The sequence below is a fragment of the Dromaius novaehollandiae genome, chromosome 8, assembly GCF_036370855.1.
Source record: "Dromaius novaehollandiae isolate bDroNov1 chromosome 8, bDroNov1.hap1, whole genome shotgun sequence".
Lineage (NCBI taxonomy): Eukaryota > Metazoa > Chordata > Aves > Casuariiformes > Dromaiidae > Dromaius > Dromaius novaehollandiae.
Window position 1 is genome coordinate 24,935,472 of NC_088105.1, and position 20,897 is coordinate 24,956,368.

The following is a 20,897-nucleotide window of genomic DNA, read 5'->3' on the forward strand; positions in this document are numbered from 1 at the left end:
AGGGCCGGCTCTGCAGCACCAGGGTGGCCTGCTCTGCTCCCGAATTGCTTGGCCGGCAGATGTGCCAGCTGTTCATCAGTGGCTGGCAGATGTGCCAGCTGTTCAGCACTAGCCGGCAGATGTGCCAGCTGTTCAGCCCTGGCTGGGGGGCAGCTTCTCTCGTGCTGACCAACAGCTCCCAGGAGACATGAAACGCCGCTGTCGGTGGTTTCTCCCCCGGCAGGGCTGTTCAGCCAGCACTTTCACGGATACAGCACCAGACCCCTGATGAGCAGGGCAGGGGTGCGGAGCCCCTCGACTTGCAAATTCGCCCTCCATGACAGCGAGCACAGCTGGTGACACCCTGTTTACCCATGGAGACCTACAGCATTAATTTGGAAGCAACAGACAGAAGCAATACCCTCAGCCTACCAGCAATCTTTTGTACAGCTGATGCCATCCATCATATATTAAAGGTCTCAGTTCAGCAAAACATGCGCACACACGGTTAAACCGTAAAACCAATGAATCCAGTTGCACTTCTCATGGCATTAAAGGCCACTACCTGAGTATTTGCATAAACAAGGTCTTAGTTATTTATTTATAACTTGTTCTTTATATTATCTTTCTTTTTCAGTCTGTATGTTTAAAGTTGAAGGAAATAGCAAGAAAAAGCAGAAATAAAGTAGGATTCACAGCAAAGAAAGCGGGTACTGTGATTTTAACTGCAATTAAAATGAGAGAACTTGAAGGCTACAGGAAATGGTTCAGGCTGCTAAAGAATTTTTTTTAACTTGCCTGTGTGCACGATGCCTTTAAACAGGCCTATCCCTGATTGCTGTACTCCAGCACTGTAACCCTGCTCAATGTTTTTGTCTGGTCTAGCTTCGGATGGCCAGTGTATTTCACAGCATGAGGGAGATCTTATCAAGGCAGGTGGAGATTAGGAACAGCAAGCCAACCTGCTCAAAAAAACAGATATGAATCTGGAGAGACACCCTCTCCTCATGAAAGCAGAGCCTGCAGATACAGGTTAAAATATGCAAGCTGACTTCTTCAAAAAGATTAAACCCCTTTGGCTGCTGTGGGCTGAGCGGTGATTCCAGACTGCAAACTGCTCGTCAGTCAGGGCGAGCGCAAAGCCTGCACTGCAGCTGCCCAAGCAGTAGCCCAGGAAGAGCAACGTTCACAGCGTGGCAGCTGGATGTGGAGATAATCATGTGGATATGGGCACTGACCTCTCTGCGAGGACAGATAATAGAGCAAAAAAAGAGGAAGATGCCAAGAAGATACTTGATTTCTTTTGGTAATTGTGACTTGCAGTTTGTTATCATGCTCAAATGGAGCATCAACGGGCTTTGTTTTGTTGTGAATTTTTAGGGAAAATTGATAACATCAGCGCTTAGCTATCTCCTATTACCACCGTCTTGGTTCCTAACACAACAGCAACTAATAACTCAGACCTGATGGGCTCCTCATGACCATTTGGGTCAAGGTCTGCGGTAACAGAAAATGATTGCGAAAGAAAGAGCAACTGAGAGTAGGCTGTCCTAGGCCACGGGACTCGCCTGCTGGACAACTGACGGTGCTCGCTACAGAGACGGTGCTGCCCTTCGCACCCCCCGCCTGCCGAGGACCACCACGAGCCCAGCCATTGCACGTTCCCTGGGATACGGGAACTTGCTCACTTCGGCCCCTGCTTTCTCTCCAGCGCCAGGGAGAAGTTCCTCTGCCTTTGAAAGACTGAAGTGGCTACCTCATTAGGCCTTGATTATCCTCCAGCAATTGCTTAGATTTCTACCCTATTACTGATCTGCCTTTTTTAGCAGAGGTCGTGGAATGGGCAGTGGCTGTCTTGTCTTCGTTATAATGCATCATTTGAAACTTTTCAATTAAGCTTCAGATCAGGCCACAGTACTGAGACCGCTTTAACGAGGGTGAGTAATGACCTTGTGTGGCACGTGATTTCTGGCACACCATCAGTTTTAATTCTTCTTGATCTTACTGTAACCCTTTGATACTTTGGATCAAGGGTTCTCTGGAAATGCTTTAAGCACATCGTAGGACTTTCAGGGACTGTTCTGACATGGTTTCTATCCTACTTGTCTCAACAGAGCCAGACTGTCACCTGTAAGTTCTCCATATAAATTCAAATTGCCAAAGATTAAAAGGCAGCTGAAAATCTGGCTGATGTGCAGAACCGGGGAGATCTGGTGCTGGTCCCTCGAGTGAGCGAACCTTGGGAAGATTTTGCTGTGAGAGTAAGGTAACCCCTTTGAAGTGCAATGCTCACGTAGAGCAATGCTGTGATTAGAACAGAAAGCTACAGTAGGCTGGAGTAGTACATTTAATAAGAAATACTAAGAGATAGACTTCAGGAAATTTAGAGTTCCCTGTTAATACCCATCTTTACCTTATATAGCTCAAATAAAAATCTGCAGTTTAAAACATGGGGGTAAAACCCTGGTCCAGTTAAGCCAGTGGTAGAAATTACATTGGCATAAGCAGAAGAAAGCTTTTACCTTTAAACTGTGGGATATTTGGACCCAGATCCAATCTCGAGCCTTGTAGCTGTGACCGGCTCCAGACAGGCTGTGTGTGCATGAAGCCACTGGCTTCAGTATTTTTGGGGTGTTTTCCGAGCTCTTCAGCTTTGAGGGACATGGATTTCCTTCTCTGCTGAGCCATGGTGCAGGGCACAGTGTCTCACCATAATATTCGTCTCAGCAGGAATTTCCCAGAAGCCCCTTGTTCGTAGGCTCCCTAAGGCCAAGGCAAGATTTCCATGAACATAAGGCAAGGAAATAGACACGGACTCTGTCACAGAAGTTCATATAGTGCTCCCACAGCTTTTAGGTACGAGCATCTCACCACGTCTGGACATGTGAAACCTCAAAATAGATAGTCCTTGTCAATAGCAGCAACCGGTTCCTACTAACACCAGGACACCAAGTTCGGTGCATGATGCCCCGAGAGTGTCAGTCTCAGCACGTCACCGAGGTGACTCCGGTGTCCCTCAGCACGCACGCAGGGAGATGATGAGCTGCAAGGAGCTCTCCCCCACCCCAAAACAAGGGCAGAACTGGCAACTTTGCTACCTAGGACAGGGCCTGGGCAATGAGAACGGGACCTCTGCCTATGCTGCATGTCCGGGTGTGGGGGAACAGCTGCTGCTCAGCCCGCGATGCGGGGCCCTCCCTGTCCAGGTCCACCCAGCACAGAAACAGCACTTTCTCACCTTGCCAGAGGGGTGCGAATTTTACGTAGCCGTTCTCTTCCATAACCTGCCTCCGGGCATCCCAAAGCTCCTGTCCCCGCTCCCAGGGCACGTGCCGGGCTGCTGCCGCTGAGCAGCCTGATTTACATCGCTGACAAGTCTCAGAGGCTGCCTGCGAACAGAGCAAAGCAACACTGTTTAACAGTTCCACTCCTGCTATGGCTGAGATATTGTCACCCCTAAAAGCAATGGACTGAGCTGCTTAAAAGTAATAACTCCCTGTGCCTTTTTTTTGTTCTTGAAGCTCTTCTTGCATGCAGCATGAGGGGGCTTTATCTGGAAGGTATCAGAGAAATCCATGTGTTTTATGACAGTTGGATGGCACTAGCAGGGAACTGAAAAAGCTTTAAAACTTGCTATCAATCATTTGATATATGCAGGAGGTGATCTTTATTGATATGCCTCCAGTCACCAACTGGAACGGTTTGTCTTTCCTTACACCCTTTACAGGAGGCCTCCCTCACTGCTGCAGTGACTGGTGGCTCCTGCAGACACTTGCTAACAGTGAACAAAACTCTTTTCCCAAACCAAACTTATTGGATACACTATACCTTTTTTCATGGGACATAGCAGGCAGAAACACTCTCAACTGACACTTTCTTGCCTGCAAGGAGAGCAGATTAGCAGTGCCATTACGGTGTCCTACAACAGCAGGTACAGAAAAGAGACGAGGGAGCTCCACAGATTTCACTCCACACAAAACTATCATTGCTACGTCAGGATCGACTTCTTTGCTGAACCCAGCACTGTCACATCTATTAGCATAAAAAAAGGCAGGGGTCATTTAGCACTACCCTGTTTACTGTGTGCTGGAAGCACACCTCGCAGCTCCTGTGATTCCTGACAATGCTGGGAAGAGCAAATCACGGCAGTGTGCCTTATTCCACCTCCGGATCTGCAGGCAGCAATTATAAAAACCAGTTGTATTATCACCACATTTCGGAGTCTGAGCATAGCCACGCCGATGTATGGTTTTAAACCCAGCAGAGTTCGATCTATTAAACACAAAAAGGGGTCTGTCAAAGCCGTCTGGCCTAACCACACAACAGAAACCACAGGCTCCCACGTTCAAATCCCAGGTTTCTTGGGCTATTTGACCAACACTTCAGAAAACATCTATACGTTCTAAATTTCACAATCTAGTAGGAGTACGCAGCAATGCTCCTTTCAGAGGTGTTGCATTGATTAATAAGCTTGTCACTGAGCATGGAAATTGCTACATAAGTGTTAAGCACTGTTAACTTACGAAAGACAATTCCATACGTTCTGGTGGAATCCAGAGCAAAATTTATTAGTTCCATTTGCATACACACTCTGTCTGACAACAGTGATCAAACTAGTGAAATTTATTTCAAATGTTTGTTATGCTCTGTGGCTGCAGAAAAAAATTAGAGTGAAAATTCTGGTTCGCGAGGCAACCAACCTGCTGAAAAATCTTTAGTTTCTGAAATATAAAGACAGCATGAACACATACCTCTGTCATCAAATGTGCATATATCTCAGTGATATTCAGCTTAATAACTGCATAAAGGAGGAGTGGTATTGGTGAGGTTAAAGTACAGAACAACATACTGCAGGAAAGCTCTTACTGCTTTCTATCTCAGCCACATGTCCGCTGTTAAGGGGTCGGGGTTTTCTCAGCAAACCAGAAGACATCTGTTTTAGGTGCTTCTCCTAGATCGATTTTTCTGTGATTCATCTTGGATACCACATCACCAATGTGAAACACTATGGACCACCTGCGACTTTCCTGTCACAGAGATAAAGGCACTGATTTTGGGTTCTCAGAGGTCAAGCTATGGTTTTCCTCCAGTAAAACAATTTGATAAAACTCTTAGTTTCTGGAGAGTATCTTCCCTTCTGTGAAGACTTTCTGTGGCAGAGTTTGAGATTACAAACCAGATCCTTAAACTCCCCTTTCTATGCCTTTGCCGTAAAACCATGTTTTCTCCTGATCAGCTTTGTAAACAAAAAAAGCAGTTGAGCAAGACCAGAGGCCTCTGCCCCCGGGATTTCCAGAGCAGAGGCCCACAGAGTCTGCAAGTCAGCTGATGGGGGAAGATGCAAGTCTCAGGAACGCTGGCTATTTCTCACCCTAGCCTACTGGCTGATAAAGCAAATCATTTTACCCTCAGAGCTTTCCATTTTCTCTGCTCTCTTCTTTCCTTAACACAGGCAAGTTCTTCAGGGCAGAGTCAGTCCCTGAATTTATGTTCATGCCAATCTCCCAGCACAACGGGGTTCAGATGGCTCCATGTGCTGCTGGAGCACGAGCAACGATAGATTGCTATCTCTTCCGTTTTAACCAGCCATTCGGAGATGGAAAGATATTTATAACTGCTTCCATTACATTGCTACGAAAAGCAAAAATAAATAAATAAATAAAAGGCAACAGGCCTCATTTCCCGACATACTTGTAAACGTCCATTTCACCAAGGACTGTGCTATGAATCCACTGTGAATTGCTGCAAATGTAAGGTAGCTGTGAAACAAGATGTTCTTGTGTTTACCAAGAACCCCCAGCCCTTTGCCTTTAACAGAAGATCTGCAGCCGAAATAGGCAGGTTTAAGAGCTCTCCTGACTCAGTTGCAATCAAGATACCATCTACTTAAATAAGCATTTGTACTCTCCGTGATTCTAGGAGATGAATTACTGATCTTATTACCATAGTAAACACCCTTGAGGCAATGCACAGGCCAACAGAATATTACTTTCTGCTGGTACACTACCCATTTCCAGGAGAACTCCTGGAGTATTTCTAGCCATGTGGTAATAATAAAAGATTTGCTTAGTCTATATTTGCCAGCAAGTCCCACTTGCAGAAGTGACTTTTAAATCTTTGACGCTGTTCACGGGAAACAGCTTGTCAGCTATGAAAATATCCCTACCAGCTCCTGTGTATCAGCCTCGCCGGTGGGGTCAGCAGAGTTGCAGGTGGCATACCTCAGGGTGAGGCAGAGGAGGTTTTCAGCTAACCTGATGACTGGCAGAGGAAGAAAACGCAGCATTACCTGGCTAGGGCAAAGCAATTCTTGCCGCCAGCTCTCTGCCGCGGCCGGTGCGTCAGCCCCTTCCCGTGCAGCCGGGCATTGGGCTGGCCCAAGGCGGCGCGTAGGAGGCCTCCAGCGCAAGCACGCTCCGTTTATTTATCGCTGAACCATCGTCTGGGCAGCAGGAAAAGTTGATAAAACTATTGCCTCTGGGACTCTTTTCTCCTTGGGAATAACAAAAAGGTGAAACTGGTTAAGGTCACTGCACAGGAGGCCCGGCTGAAGGTGGGAGCAGGTTGGCCATGAATTACGGAGCATCATCTGGTATCACAGATAAGAAGGACGGGTAAGAGACTGAGGCAGGCTCTACAATAGGGATGGATTTAATTAACAATTGCACAGAGAGAGCAGACCGTAGCATTTTGGCACGACGACATCCTACATCTGACAGTTACTTAAAGAGACAGGGAGCACCCTATTATAAAAAAATATATTACTCCTCAATGCATTTTTAAAATTACACCAGAAACAATAACATATTGTATTACCCATTCTCTCCAGAGCTGCACAGTTATACCAGCACTGTGCAGAGCAGGTTCCCTGCATATATTCTGCACCGGGGCCTATTTAAAAACACTGGTCCAAACTTGGATCCAAAAGTACAACTCTGCTGAAGGCAGGGGGTTGCGCAGATGTAACTAAAGGCAGATGTTGATCCATATTAACTAAACTATTAAGTACATCAATCTTATCCAAGTGTCTGACACCTTGTCCCATTTCCCAGTCTTCTGATTCCCAAAAGTTTATTTAAACTCAGCCAGCTGACAGTTTGCAAGCTTCTGAACAAACCCCTTTTATCATTTGTTGCTTGGGTTGGGGCTTTTTTTTCTCTTTTTAAGTGATTGTTTTAACATTAAGTGAAACTTTTAATTAATTTGAATGCTAAAGAAGATCACCACTGTTCAGACAGTAAAAAGTTTTAAAAAAACCCTGAAAACCCAAAGAAAGAAACTCCAACAAACCAGTTAGAATCACTTCCCATTTCTTTTCATCTATGTGTAAGTGAAACAACTAATTAATTCACCAGCTCCTTACCTCATAGATCTGCTTTCAAGGAACACGAGACGAGGGACTTCGATGGTCCCAGCCTGAAGCCTAGCAAATGTTCAACTGCATCACACAAGTCAGCACAGCTTCGCGACGGACGACCTTCCTCCCGAGAGCGCCACGCTTGGCATACTGCATTGCTGAAACCAGCCTGCATGGGAAATAGAGAAGATCTCTGAACACACTTACCCTGGTAATAAACTCTATTCTTCGGACACCTGAGTAAAGCACTCCCCAGTCACTGGAAACAATCAATGAGGAAAAAAGTTATTTAGCAATCAATTTATAGGAAAAGGGATTCACAGTGTTCAGAATATTCCCACTGATAATGCATCTGGTTACCTGTTTTATTATTGAGCCCATACAATACCACTTACTTCGGACCTTACCACAGCAATGCGTAAGGCCCAGCACTGTATCTCTGCTCTTTCCTAATCCCATCCATCTGCTGGTGCCCATCCTATAGTATCAGGCTGCTTTTTCTGAATCATATTTAAAAATCAGTGCTGTAAATTGTACTCTTAAAAAAAAAGGCCATAGAAAAGGTGTGAGCTGAATGCATAATAATTTTTTGAATGAATGGAGCCCTTAATATTTAGTTTTGCCTAATGAAGTAAGGAATGAATGTAAAAGGATTATTATTCCCGTAACGTTCAATTCACACACACAGTGTAATTCATAGAACCTGGCTTTAATTTTTTTCATATAAATAATTAATGCTGCATTTAAAGCATGCTAAAATGTTTTATTTCTTAATCAGCTAATTTGACTGAGAAACAAAGATGCCTTTATTTTCATTTTCCTTGACTGGAGTTACTGTAGTAAAAGTTCCCCTCTAGCTTTGGCCTTCACTCTCAAGTTTGCTGCTGCCAATTAGTCCTCTAAAGTCACTATTTTACAAAATGTTTCTCACTTTTAAAAAAATGTAATTGAATGTCTGTACATCACAGAGTTTCTTGTGTTCAGACACAGGGTGTTAAACATTCTTTGAGTTGACTTGGGTCAGCTTTAAAAAAATCTCAGACACTGAAACTTGAGATGCAGTCGTGTGCTATAGTGTTTTCTCCACATCCTGTTAAGCATTAAGTGGTTATTTAAAATGGAGTTGTTATACTCAGCAACTGACTTAAAGTGCTCGATATAGTTTACAAGACGATTAATTAAATGAGAGCATTGCATGTGATGCACATGTATTTCCATAATCATTCACATTGGCCTATAGTTGCCCTTTAATTTTCATACTAATTAAAGTAACACATTGAACTGCAAATTGTAAATGGCTGCATTTCTCAGTAGATGTTAACACTGATGTAAGCTGAATGGTGAATAAAAAACCCCAAGAATTAAGCAGAGTGTTTTTTGACTCTCATCCATTCAAGTTTCCCTACTCATTCCATTACTGGACCGTGTCCATATTTTAACAAGACTGCATTTTTCTGTGTTTTCAGCCCCATATTTTTTCTGAGGTACAACGAGCTTTTTTTCTTTATTGTGATGTCTAGTTAGTTGGTTTCCATTTGACACAATAGTGCGGTTGTACAAGGCTCACAGTTACATATTAGTTTTTTTAAGTGGTGGTGGGACCGAGCTTTATAATCTGATGGGCAGAAAGAAATAAAACCGAAATGCACAGCTATTTCACCAGTAGTTTTGCCTCTTAATTACATGTGACCCATTATCCTCCTTGATTCTCGCTCAAATCTTGACACGGCTGACTTGGAGCTGGAAATGCGAACGGAAGGGCTGCGTTTCAGGTCACATCGGAGTCGGGGAAGTTACTCCCTAGCACATTTACCGAGGCTTGGAAAAGAGAAGAAACAGATACAAACAATTACGCGGCGGCTCGCGCAGCTGCTGGCATTTCCACTTGGCACACGCCGCGGGACCACCGCAGCCACCGCGCGCAGCCTCCAGCGTGCAGCGGACACACGGTAATTGCTGTGGAATGAGAAGTAACCTTGGACTGCAGGCGTATGAAAGACACCTTAAAAAAAAAAAAAAGACAGAAAAAACCCCTCTGTCAGGGCCAACAGCTCAAAAATTAACAACTAATCACTCCTTTCAGTGTGTCCTCCATCTAATTGCTTCCACGAAGAGGACTTTTTTTTTTTTCCCCTTTCAGAAATGAGCATTATAAAAAGATTTCTTTTTAATTTAAAATGAAAAATTCCTCCACTCCCAGGTGACCTATCCAAGAGAAATAATAATAAGCACTCTATTGCTCAGAGAGCATCAGCTCTCACACATATTACAAGGCTGAGCCTTCATGCGCCCTCGCGGTCCCCCCGCTCCCTTCCCGCGGCGTGTCCTATCTCCAGATTCGAGCTTGGCCGGGCCCGAGATGTTATTTGTTAAAATTAACTTTCAGATCAGGCTGGAGTCAGGACGCTTGGCAGGGAGCAGAGGAATGGGAGCCGGGAGGGAGGGAGCAGGCCCGGGGCCGGCAGCGGGAGGGGGCAGCCGCGAGCGCAGGGCCCCCGCGCGCCCCGCCGGACTCCGGGGCCCCGGCCGGGCGGCGATGGGCCAGCAGCGCCCCGGTGAAGGCGGCCCCATCTCTCACCGCCCGCGCTGCCCGAGGCTGCCCGACCCTCTGCCCCAGCGCACGCCGGGGGAGGCAGGAGGCCCCCGTGCCGGTGCCGCGCTCTTCACCTTCACCCCAGCAAAACTCTCCCCCAGCCCCGTCCCACCAGCGCTGAGCGGCCACGCGCCACAAAGCGAGTGGAGTTATGCCGAGGGAAGGCTGGTGGAGTACGGTAATAACGTAAGACCCTTTTTCCCCTCATAAACCAGATTTCCTATACATTTCTGGAAGATTAATTTAGATTTAGGAAAGTTTTGAGTGAGGTACTGGAAATAAGACTCTTAATGCAAGGCTGGTTTCTACCTGACCTTAACTGCGACATCAGCTACCACTGCTACAGTACGTTTATGTATGGAAACGTACATGCACTTCAGCTTAATTACCTAAGGACTCTACAAAAGAGAGCCTTTAAAACGTTTTAATTGTAAATTCAGTCTTTCCAAGAGCTATACAATAGAGGCATCATCCAGTGATTAATTAACCACGTATTTAAGCAAAAAAATATAACAGCTCTCAGCTACATGGACACAGTCCTGCTTGCCTTAAGTAGATGATGCATGTAAACATGTGCACATACAGAATTAAGTAGTAATTTGAGTTTGTCGGATTTTGTTTTTCTTTTGAGACTGGTCATTACAAGTGTAACAGTAGATTTATTTTCAAGTTTACCCTCAAACTCTGTTGTAATAAAGAAGCAGTTATTAAAAAAAAAGGAAAAATCCTAACAGAGGAAGCTCTCCAAGGCTCCTAGCTCCTGTTACACAAATGAACTTGGTGCTTGATATGTTAGCGCGGGCAAAATTGTAGGACTTCCATTCAGTAAACCCTCTAAACAAGTGCTTAACTTTAAGCAGGTGCCTAAGTCCCGTTGAAGGCACAGGATTTATACGCCTGCTTTAGCGCTGCCCTGGGCAGCGGTGGCCTCAGCAAGTGCTGCTTCGCACCCCAGGGGCCCCGAAGCCCGGTGGGTTGTCCGCTGCCAGCTTTAATCGCCAGCGCCTGGCCAGCCCCGGCGTCAAACCAGCCCTGGCCAGAGCTGGATTTTAGGGCACGCTCTGCTTTTTGCCAAGGTGGGGCTCTGCTGCGAGGGGGCCCTGGGCCGGGACCCGCACGCGGGCGCCGCGGAGCAGCAACCTGCAGAGCCGGGGGAAGGAGAAGCGGGAGGGCGAGAGGAGGCTGGAAACACCGTCAGGAGCATCAAGGAGCTGTTGAGCGTTAGCACTGACCTGAGTGAGACATGAGGTTAAAAGGAGTCAGACTGCTTAAAAAGCAGTAAGCATTTTCAGTGAAAAAACCTCTGTGTTTCATAAACATCATCCATTCTTTTTACTTAATTGGGAAGCAAAACCACAGTTTTCATTTCTCTTCCCTCTTCTCCGCTGGCAAGAGGAGGCTGGGAAAGGGAACAGGAGGAGGCAGGGTTACCACCGAGCAGCCTAATGTCTTCTCTTTTGATCTCGTGGCTTGCTTTGGTTATCGTTTCATTACTTTTTTTCATTAAAATAAAAGCTCCCAAGAAAACATCTGTTTTGGTTAAAACCAAAACTAAATCTGATCTACTACTGGAGAGGAAAAAATAACTGGTTCTAAGGAAGACAATCTCCATGTCAACGTGCTTACAAGTTAAAGGGGACACGTACAAGCCAAAAACACCCTGACAGAGCAGTGTGGGTGAGACCTAGAGAGAAAAAAAATAACAATCTTTCAGCCCTCTCTTTATTAGGCCTTAATTAAATCAATGGGTCAAGACAACAGAGGGGAAAAAATGATTTAGCCGGCGGATACTAATCAGCCCCTTTCAGTGGACTGAAAGATATCTCTTAAGCAAGAACTAAGCTTTAAGCCCAACATCTGCCTCATGTCGCATATAAATATAGGCGTGATTTCTTAAGAAAAAAATATTAATAGGACTACTTTTTCTTGAACATAAAAAATATAAAATAGCAAATAATCCTAGTAGTCACATGATAAGTCAGTGAGCAAGCTTAAACAAGGAAGAGCAGGCCCTTCTTTGGGGGTTTGGTGGAAGGCCACCCTTACCTGTGCCGTGGTTTGCAGAGCGCCCCGGGGCGGGGCGAGCCGAGCAGAGGCTTGGTGCAAAGGTTCGTGCTGCTGGACTTGGACGACGAAGAGCCGCGCTGACCACCTCTGAGCACTACAAGTGCCAGATGAACCACTTCACGACGTTAATTGAAACTCAGTTTGGTTTTTCCTGTCCCCACAAACTTGGCTAGAAAACTGAACTTGCTCCAAGATCCCACCCTTAGACGTGATAAAAAGGACAAATTCAGTGTGCGTTTGCAAGACTGACAATTCAATAGCGTCGGTAAAGCTGAAGGGCCAGGTACCCCGGGGACCACTCGCACGGGGTAGGTGCTGCCAGCAGGGCATCGAGGCTCGGCCGTGTGCAGCGGCTGGGGCCCAGCCACCGCGGGGGCACCGGGGGCCCGGACAGCCCTGCTGCGGCTCGGGACACGCTCGCCGGGCTGGGGAAGGCCTCACCGCTCCTCCGCCCTTTCCAGGTTTGGCTTGGGACAGGCGCACCCGCAACACGCGCCTCCAATCCCTACGCCAACGCAGACCCCAGATGCGGGAAGTTTCTGTTATGATCCTGCAAAAGAAAAAGGGGGATTTATCGCCTTCTCGCTCTGTGCCGTACTGGGACACAATCTTAAACCATAAAGACGCAGCAGTAGATTTTGACCAAAACTGCGTCTACGGGGATGAGCCTTCTTGGAGGAAGTGTGTTGCAACATAGCAATCAGCAATGAATAAAACCTGATTACCGCTATTCAACTAACATATAATACCCCAAATTAGCCATTTGCAATGGCAAACCTACTGGTCGAGCCAGTGCTGGACCCACTGCTGGTCGCAGCTGGGTCCACGCTACGCTGCAGCAAATTTCTCTCTTTTTACCTAAAGCACATTTGGATGCAGCATCATGTCAGCCATTTAGCCAAGGAGAACAGGTCTCTCCAAATCCCCCGCGTGGCTCTCTGCAGTTTGCATGATAGAATGGTTCAAGGAAATAAATTTTACCAAGTTACCACACAATACCTTTCTGTATTGTAACAATAAGTATTATTTGTCTCTACTGCTTAAGCCACTGTTGCATGAGAAAGTTAATATCTCCAAGGCACTGGGTGGGATACCTTTCCTGGAAAACATGCTCTCAACAGGAAACCCAAACAGTGCTAGAGAGTTATCTTAAGTAGATTTAAATAATTAAATCCAAAATTCTCAAACCACTTGCTGTTTCAAATTTATTTCTTTAATAACAAGGTTGTTTCAGCAACACACTGGATTAGGGTTTCATTTATTCGAAATTTAAGGTCTGTCCCACTCTGAATGTTATTTTAAGTATTTAGGGGAATTTTTGTGCTTGTGAAAATGAAAAGATTGTTGCATTATAAATTCATTTCCTCTGTTATTGCACAGGCCGTGCATGGTGCAGCTGTGAAAGCGCCGTAAGAGCCCCAGCAGTGTCCTCAAGCGAAACGGAGCAGGACGAGCCTCTGGTTTTGCACAGGGAGAAGCTGGCTCTTCCTTACATCTTCAGCTGCACACTTGCTTCCTGAACAGAGATGTCAAGGCCGCTCGGCCGTGCCGAACGAAAGGGGGGCGTTGAACGCCGCTGCTGAGCGTCCACAGGGGACGGGGACGGGCGCTCGCCACCGCGCAGGGCTCCAACGTGAGTCGGACGTGCCGAGGGGCCGGCGCCGCCGACAACCCGCCGCAGCCGGCGCGGTGAGCTGGCAGGTGCTACCTCGCAAGGACCAGCTCCCCGGTACTTGCTATCCGCGCTAACAATTTTACAAACAAGCGGGTTTCTTGTGCATTCTTCATCACCTCCAGGCATTCATATTCTTTTTAAGTACAGGAACATTAATTAGATTTTGACCACAGACCCCGGATTTGACTTACCCTGACAGGGTTTCCATTAGTCTAATCTGTAGGGGAATTCACTGTTTTAACATCTGTGCGCCTAAGGCCTATCTCGCATTTACTGCCGCGACTTGAAAAGCCTCCCTTGTACGGCTGTGTGCTCCTCCCTGCTCCCAATTTCACAGAAGTCATTTCAGCACCAAACGGTAATTAGCAAAGGGATGGGCCTCGGCTGACATGAATGCAATTTATTGTTTTCCGCAAGGCCCCGAACCGAGCAAACAAAGACCGCAGTCTTGCTGTCTAGCATTTTATTAACTTGTATTGTGCGAGGTACCTTACTGAAGGGAGATCGCCGAGTAAATTCAGCAGCTAATATGCAGTAACACGCGTGCTTTTGAAGAATATTAATTTCAGTTCAATTAGGCAAGTTTTGCGGGACCTCAGCCGCTAAAATAGGACAGCCACTTTTATAATTATCTTCTGTATTAACTTTATCACCACCAGACTTTTTGCATAAATGCAACCTTTCATCTTTAAAATGCCAACACTTCTTCAATTTTGGCAACCGTACAGCATTGCTAATTATTTGCTCATTATGTGTGGTTAACTGATGAATCATTAATAAATGAATGAATGGCTAATATATTTTTATGGTAATTGGAGATATAACTGATTGCAGACTTCCTTCGCGTCTCAAAACTGCCCTGAACGAGCAGTAGCGGCGTAATTGTTTACAGCTGAGGGCTGCGCCCCGGCGAGGCCGCTCTCGGTGCCGCTGGAGCCGGGCGCAGTGCGGGAGCGGGACGGTGGCAGCCGCCCGGCGTCCCCTGCCCAGTGTCCCCCGCTCGCCGTCCCGGCAGCCTCGGCGCCGCCGCCACTCCCGCGCTTCCCGACAGGTTTCCCGGCACGGCCGCGCGGTCGCTGCCAGCGCTGGGGCTGAGGCTATCGCGCTTATTGGCAGCATTTGCAAGTAATATCGTGCCGTAAAACCGGAGCGGCACCTCTCTGGCCGTGCTCTGCAGCAGCCCGGTGTCTGTGGTGAGAGCCGCAGATGGGGCAGAGAAATCAGGCTTCGGTGACATTTTGTTTTAACTCCATACCATGCATTACAGTAAATGGCTTATATAACCTTTCTCTGCCAGTGCACCCTTAATGAATTCAGAGATAATTGCTGGGTTGATTTCTTTCTTTCTTTCTCTCTTTTTTTAACAACCTATCTTTCAATAAATCATTCTTAGGGTATACAGTTTCAAAACACAGCATTTAAATCTGCTTGACGACTCAAATCAAAATGAAAAGATAGTATGACGGCCAAACAAGGCTCCTTTAGCTATGCACACACGTCCTGGAGATCAAGTTAAAAATGCAAAGGAGATTACGAATTCTTAATTATAATTATTTAACCAGGTGGGTAGTTTCTCTAATGAACATTTCTATGAAAACAGAATAAGTAATGATGGTCTTAAAGAAGTCTTTGTCTTCCCATGTACTAATGATCACATTTATAAATATGCAGGAAGGCCCCCATGTACATTGCTAATGATAAGTAATTAAGCACCAGGCGTCAAAAGCTATAGAAAAGGGTCAGGGTAATGCAAGAGAAAATTAAAAATGCAATAAAATAAGTTGTGTAGAAAGATTAAATTTCTGGTTTCTGCAGGTCTGGCTATAAAGAGATCTTTCCCCCTTCAGTACAAACTGGGGCTGCTGTGGGGTATCCAAACAAAATCTTCTAAGCATTTTCATTAGATTTTACTTCCTTCTGTGCTTGTACTCACGTTAAAGCTAAGCAAACCACCGGCCATGTAGAACAGCTCCTACCTTCAGCAAAGGTGCAGTTCTGCCTCGGCGTCCATGAGCAATCACCGGGGCGGAACTAGGACCATCGCCGGCCTCCTCAGAAGCATTTCAGAACTTCTGGTGAGAGAAAACAGGGACATATCAACACCGAAACCTGAGTTAGGTAGCGCTCGTTCTCACCCAAGGTCTGTGCGTGAAGGGGCTGGGTCCTGCCCGGCATGGAGCCACCGAGAGGAACGCGCGTCCCCGGCTCCGGGCTCACACCCAAACCACAGGTGTAGCCTGCTGTCAAGCATTAAGGGCAGCTCCCAGATTGAGGAGAAACGGGTCACTTTGGTAGCAGAGGTGGCCGTGTGTTTGCCTCTGTCTGCGCAAGGCCTTTGAGCGCAGGTGGTTTGGCGCGCTGTGCTCGGGGCGACAGGAAGATTTTGCTCCTCTCCCGACACTGCAGGGCGCCGACCCAAGTCTCCAGCACCAGCACCGGCACCTCCCCGCACGCCCAAACCCGGCCGTCTGCTGCGGCAGGTCAGGGTTCGATGCCACAACGAGTTTGGCCTGAGAGAAATAATTTACTGTTATTTTTTCCTACTGAAGGCAGAATTAAACTTTTTCTTTTTTTTTTTTTTTCCTAATCACAGCGAGAAAACAGTGAAGCTGGCAGGGAGGGAGAGGTGAAGCAGCGGTGACATAGCCAAGCAGCTTCCCTCTGCCGTGTAGCTTGTGCAAAGGCCCCGTCCCTTTAGTCACCCACCTGCGGCCACCTCTGAGCCGCTGGGTCTGGACGCAGCATCGCTGCAGAGCAGCGGCCACCGAGCACAAGGCGGAAACAGGCACCACGGGCACGCCAGGGCCACCGCGCCACGAGGGCCACCGCACCACGAGGGCCACCGTGCCATGAGAGCCACCATGCTGCAGACATGAGGGCCGCCACGCCGCAGCACGGCTGTCCTGGCCCGGCCATCGCTCCCACACGCCACGTCATCCCTCGCCACGGTTTTCCAAAGACTGCAACTTTACTTAACAAGATTTCTCAGCCCAACCTCAACTTCACCAGTGGAGCAGTTTAAAATGCACACAGCCATGGAAACCTTGGCAATGGTTAAGACTATGGTGGTGTTTCTTTGAGGTGACACCCATAAGCCTCACGCATGGCTCGCCTCCCGAGAAATTTTTCTTTTTCCCCCAAACAATCTTAGTATTACACCTCCAAACTGGCCGTTAACTATCTGGCAGCAGGCGCCCGCGGCCCGGGAGGGAGGCAGGCACAACGCAGCACTGCCCAGCTCCCGGCGCCTCGGGGACCCGGCCCCCCTCCGGGCTGAAACACCCGGGTGAAGCGCCGGTGCAGGAGGGACCCACCACGATCCCACGCGGTGCCGGCGCCTTCCCCGGAGGGCGAGGGACCCGCTGTGCGCCCGGGGCTGGCCGGCCCCCTGCAGCCCCGCTGACGTGGAGAGGGGACTAGTTTCTGCCGTGCTGTTTGCAACCGCTAAAATATGAGACAGATAGGAAAAGCAAGTATTGAGTTACAGTTATCTTCAATTAAAAAATGTTTATCTTTGAAAAAACATATCTGTTACTGACAAGCCCTGAAAACCACTGCTCCGAGCCTGTCAGTAAAACCAAATGTTAAACGGAAAATATTTGCCAGGATTTAAAATTAGACCTACACATTACTTACAGATGTTTCAATGAAAAACACTTGAAACTCAACCACACAGAGTAATAAACCCCACAATGGTGTATTTTTTTTATGCTTCAAGTTAATTTTTATTATATAAGTAGCCATACGAAGAAGCCATTGCATACTGCTTAAATTAAAAGCGGAGGAATGAAATCAGCAGTATCCCTTTACAGCATATGGTCCAGCAAATCAAATTACAAAGCTTTCCACATCTCATTAACTGCAATGAGTACAGTGAGATTTCTAATAAGTCACTTCTTTTTCATGTGAGAGGTGAGCAGTGACTTATTGTAAGTATTCTCACAGGATGACCCTTGTGCCGAAATTAAGAACTAATCTAAAATGGGAAAGGTCACTTGGTCAAGTCCGATCATAACATTTCCTCGTTATTGTTTTAGTTGGCATTGAAGCACATGCTTTCCCGGCGCACCAGCTGAAAAATGCCTTTGATAATTTCACTGACAGCAAGTAACCCACACACTGCCATTTAATGAGTTTGGGCAGGATTAGCTGACAATAAAGAATACAGTATAAATGTTTTTACAGAATGAATTTTTCAGCAGGAAAATCGTCTACAGACGTACCCAACTAATTCATTCTCATTTACCATAGAGATGTCAGCCCAGGTACCTCTCCGGTGGGAGCCCGCGGTCCCCGGCAGCCCCCGCGCGTCCGGCTCCCGGCACCCCCTCGCCCGCCTGCCGCGAGCTGGGGCTTGCATCCTCCTCCGCGCGGGAAGCCCAAGCCGCCCCGCGGGCGCTCACCGCGTGGCTCTGCTTTACGCGGGTTCCCGGCTCAGGCGCAGGATCCGCGGCGCTCCCGGCGCCCAGCCTCGAACCTCCAGCCCCTCCCGCCATCAGCCCAAACCGTTTGCTGTGGGACATGTTGACCATAAAAACCCGGCGCAGCGCACAACGAGAGAAACATCCCGAGACAGTGGAAAAGGGAAAACTCAGCCAGGCCAGCTGAAGCACTTGGGAGGAAAATCAACAGGCTGTTTTTAGCAATTACAAAGTTGTTGGCTGATCTGATGTAGCTGGGCAGGAAATTCCATAGTTTTTGGAAACCATTGACAAAAATGTTCTGGCACTTGTGCTCTTCAGTTTGTGCTTCGAGAGGAGTTAATGTGCTGTGCCCAAGCGGCTCGGGGTGCGCGGCAAAGTGGGAGAAAGCTTCACGAAGAAACATGGAGACATCCCGCCTTGCGTGTGAGGGAACAACACCGCGGCTTGCTCAAACCTCACAGCACCTCACCAAAACGAGCAGGCCGTAGCAGGGACGTGACTGTCCCTGCCGGGCCGCTTCCCTCGGCTACGGACCTCGCGGAAAGTTCGGACCGAAAATCTATCCTCAAAGGAGAGATTTCTTATTTGGTCTGAAAACATGGCCTTACTTTTGCGCAGCCGCTACCAAGAAGGCTGCAACCAAGCCACCGCTTAGCCTGATTTAATCCCCCCCATAAGGTTCATTAAATAGCAAGCTGTTATTTTAGGGTACCTCAAGAAGAGTCGCTAGAGTTAATTTGTGGAGAACGTAGCGTTTGAGTGAAAAACACGGACTGCAGGGAGTGTTCGCATCATTTCCTTCGAGCTATTTTCAGCATCTGAGACGGAGCCGGTGCAGGCGCCCCAGTGCCGGCAGGCGCGCGGGGCCCGCGGCACCGCCGGGGCAGCCCGGGGGACGCGTCCCGCCAGGCCGCCCCGCCGCTGGCCCTTGCCTCCTGCCGCCCCTCCGCGCCGGCTGCCCCAGCCGGCCGGGACCCACCTGGGAACCGCCCTCTCCCTGCCAAGGCAAAGCCCCGCTCTCGCCCCGCTTCCCAGCGCTGGGTGGTGTTTCATACGGTACATCCGAAGCCTTACAAACACGAGTTGGAGCAGGGAAACTCTTAGCAAACACGAACGACTCTCGTTTATCTCACTAGAATTAACTTTTGACTCCCAGATCTCTGAGAGGCAGAGCGTCAAAAAAACGCAGCTTTGCCCGCTGTGCACTGAGCGATTGCAGTCCTCACATGCATGCAACGGTTAACGACATATGCAAAAGTTTAAACAAGCTAAGGCAGAACAGACAATGCACTTTAAAACGTCCTGATTTGTTTTGCCACAGTGAGTTAATCTGAATGCAACAAAGAATTTATTAAATAAAAGCTCTGCTTCCTCCCTTGCGTAATGGTTTTGCTGTCCAGAGCAAAGGCCTCCTGCACCCCTCGTTGCATGCCTCCGCCTGTGTCATCTGCCGAAGAGCCACTGCAGAACAAGGGCAGCACACGATCCCACCACTGCACGGTCTTAATTGAGAAAGACTCTCATTTAAGAAGTTGTTTGCCCCTCTCCACTGAATTCATCTGATGCTCTTGATCGCATCAAGATACCGCACATATCCGACCACGTATTGACATTCCAGGTGTGATGGGAAAGCGAGAAGAAAGCGGAAGTGACGATATACTCAAATGCAGAACCCCACAGCTGCCACTTTGGTTCTGCAGGGATTAATTTCCAAAATATGGGAAACCTTTCGTGAGCTCGTACCTGATTTGCAAGCTTGCCTGGCTGGTTGCAGTGAAGATTCAGGGTGCACAACGTGGACGGGAGGTCACACTCCCAGGCTTCTCGCAACCACGACTGAGCAGAGCTAAATCGCTTTTTAAACACCAAATGCAGGCAATTGCTATTAGCATTTCCATGCATGTTTTACTTTAAATAGTCGCTAGTTGCTCATCCTTCCCTTAGCTGAAAATTACCTACATACCTAAATGCATACACTTGTTATGTGCCTGCATATATTTATTTTAAAATAGCTTATGCATACATAATACAGGCACACAAAAGTTCTCCGATGCTTGTTCCTGTCGGGGTAATAACACAGAAATATTTAAGATGATTCAACGGTGGACCACTCGGCAGATGCATGCAGCGTGGTGCAAGACATCACCATCTGCTGACTCATCAGCCGAGCTAATTCCTGCCTGGCTCGTGTTCCCGTCATCTCAGCAGCAATTTAGGACTTGGTAAATTTTCTCTCATCAGGAGTAAATGTTATCACAGACTTGTGATTATGTGCGATTTGAAACTGGTAGAGCTAAAGCCATGTGCGATAACAAAAGGTAATTGTTTACCTTCGGGGTCGGCACCGAGGGCCTTGGCGGCGCTGCAGGGAGTCGGGCCGGGCAGCGCCCCTCGCCGCGCCGCGGAGGTCCGCCCCGCGCACCTGCAGAAGGACAACGAGCTGGAGGCGCCTCCATAGACCGGTTTTCCTCATGCTGAGTGAGAGCGAACACAATAAAAAAAGAAATGAGTAAGGAAAATGTTCCCCCACTATTTAACGTGGCGGCGCTGCTGGCGAGATGCAAGTTGCCGCCTCAGCTGCCGGGGAGGGATGGGAGACGGCATGCCACGCGCGCATGCATGCATGCACCAGCAGCCCGGCGCATGGGGCGGCGTTTCAGGGCCCCCGGAGCAGCGGGTGACGCGGGGGTGGCTGCACGCCAGCGTTGCAGAGAGCAGGCCCCGGTGCCCGTCTGAGCAATACGGGAAGGTACAAAGCCGAAATACTGTGGTGACATCCCAGTCTGAGGGGTTCTGCGTTTG

The 20,897-nt window shown here is 47.9% G+C and overlaps 2 long non-coding RNA genes across 13 annotated transcripts in view; one reads left to right on the top strand and one right to left on the bottom strand.

Moving 5' to 3' along the window:
• LOC112993102 (uncharacterized) overlaps positions 1–20,897 on the bottom strand; it is a 63,468-nt gene that overhangs the window by 31,145 nt on the left and 11,426 nt on the right. For 9 of the 12 annotated variants that reach the window (XR_010390217.1, XR_010390211.1, XR_010390215.1 and 6 more), the window contains 7 exons: positions 20,426–20,569; positions 11,976–15,743; positions 11,162–11,328; positions 7,343–7,505; positions 6,269–6,472; positions 3,218–3,368; positions 2,502–2,742 (listed from right to left, as the gene is read on the bottom strand). This is a non-coding gene — a long non-coding RNA (uncharacterized LOC112993102). The remainder of the gene's footprint in view (positions 1–2,501; positions 2,743–3,217; positions 3,369–6,268; positions 6,473–7,342; positions 7,506–11,161; positions 11,329–11,975; positions 15,744–20,425; positions 20,570–20,897) is intronic. The other 3 variants (XR_010390210.1, XR_003261653.2, XR_010390219.1) reach the window with 3 other exon arrangements.
• Positions 753–8,990, top strand: LOC112993103 (uncharacterized). Its single transcript, XR_003261654.2, has 2 exons — positions 753–1,916; positions 7,350–8,990. It is a non-coding gene; the product is annotated as an uncharacterized LOC112993103 (long non-coding RNA).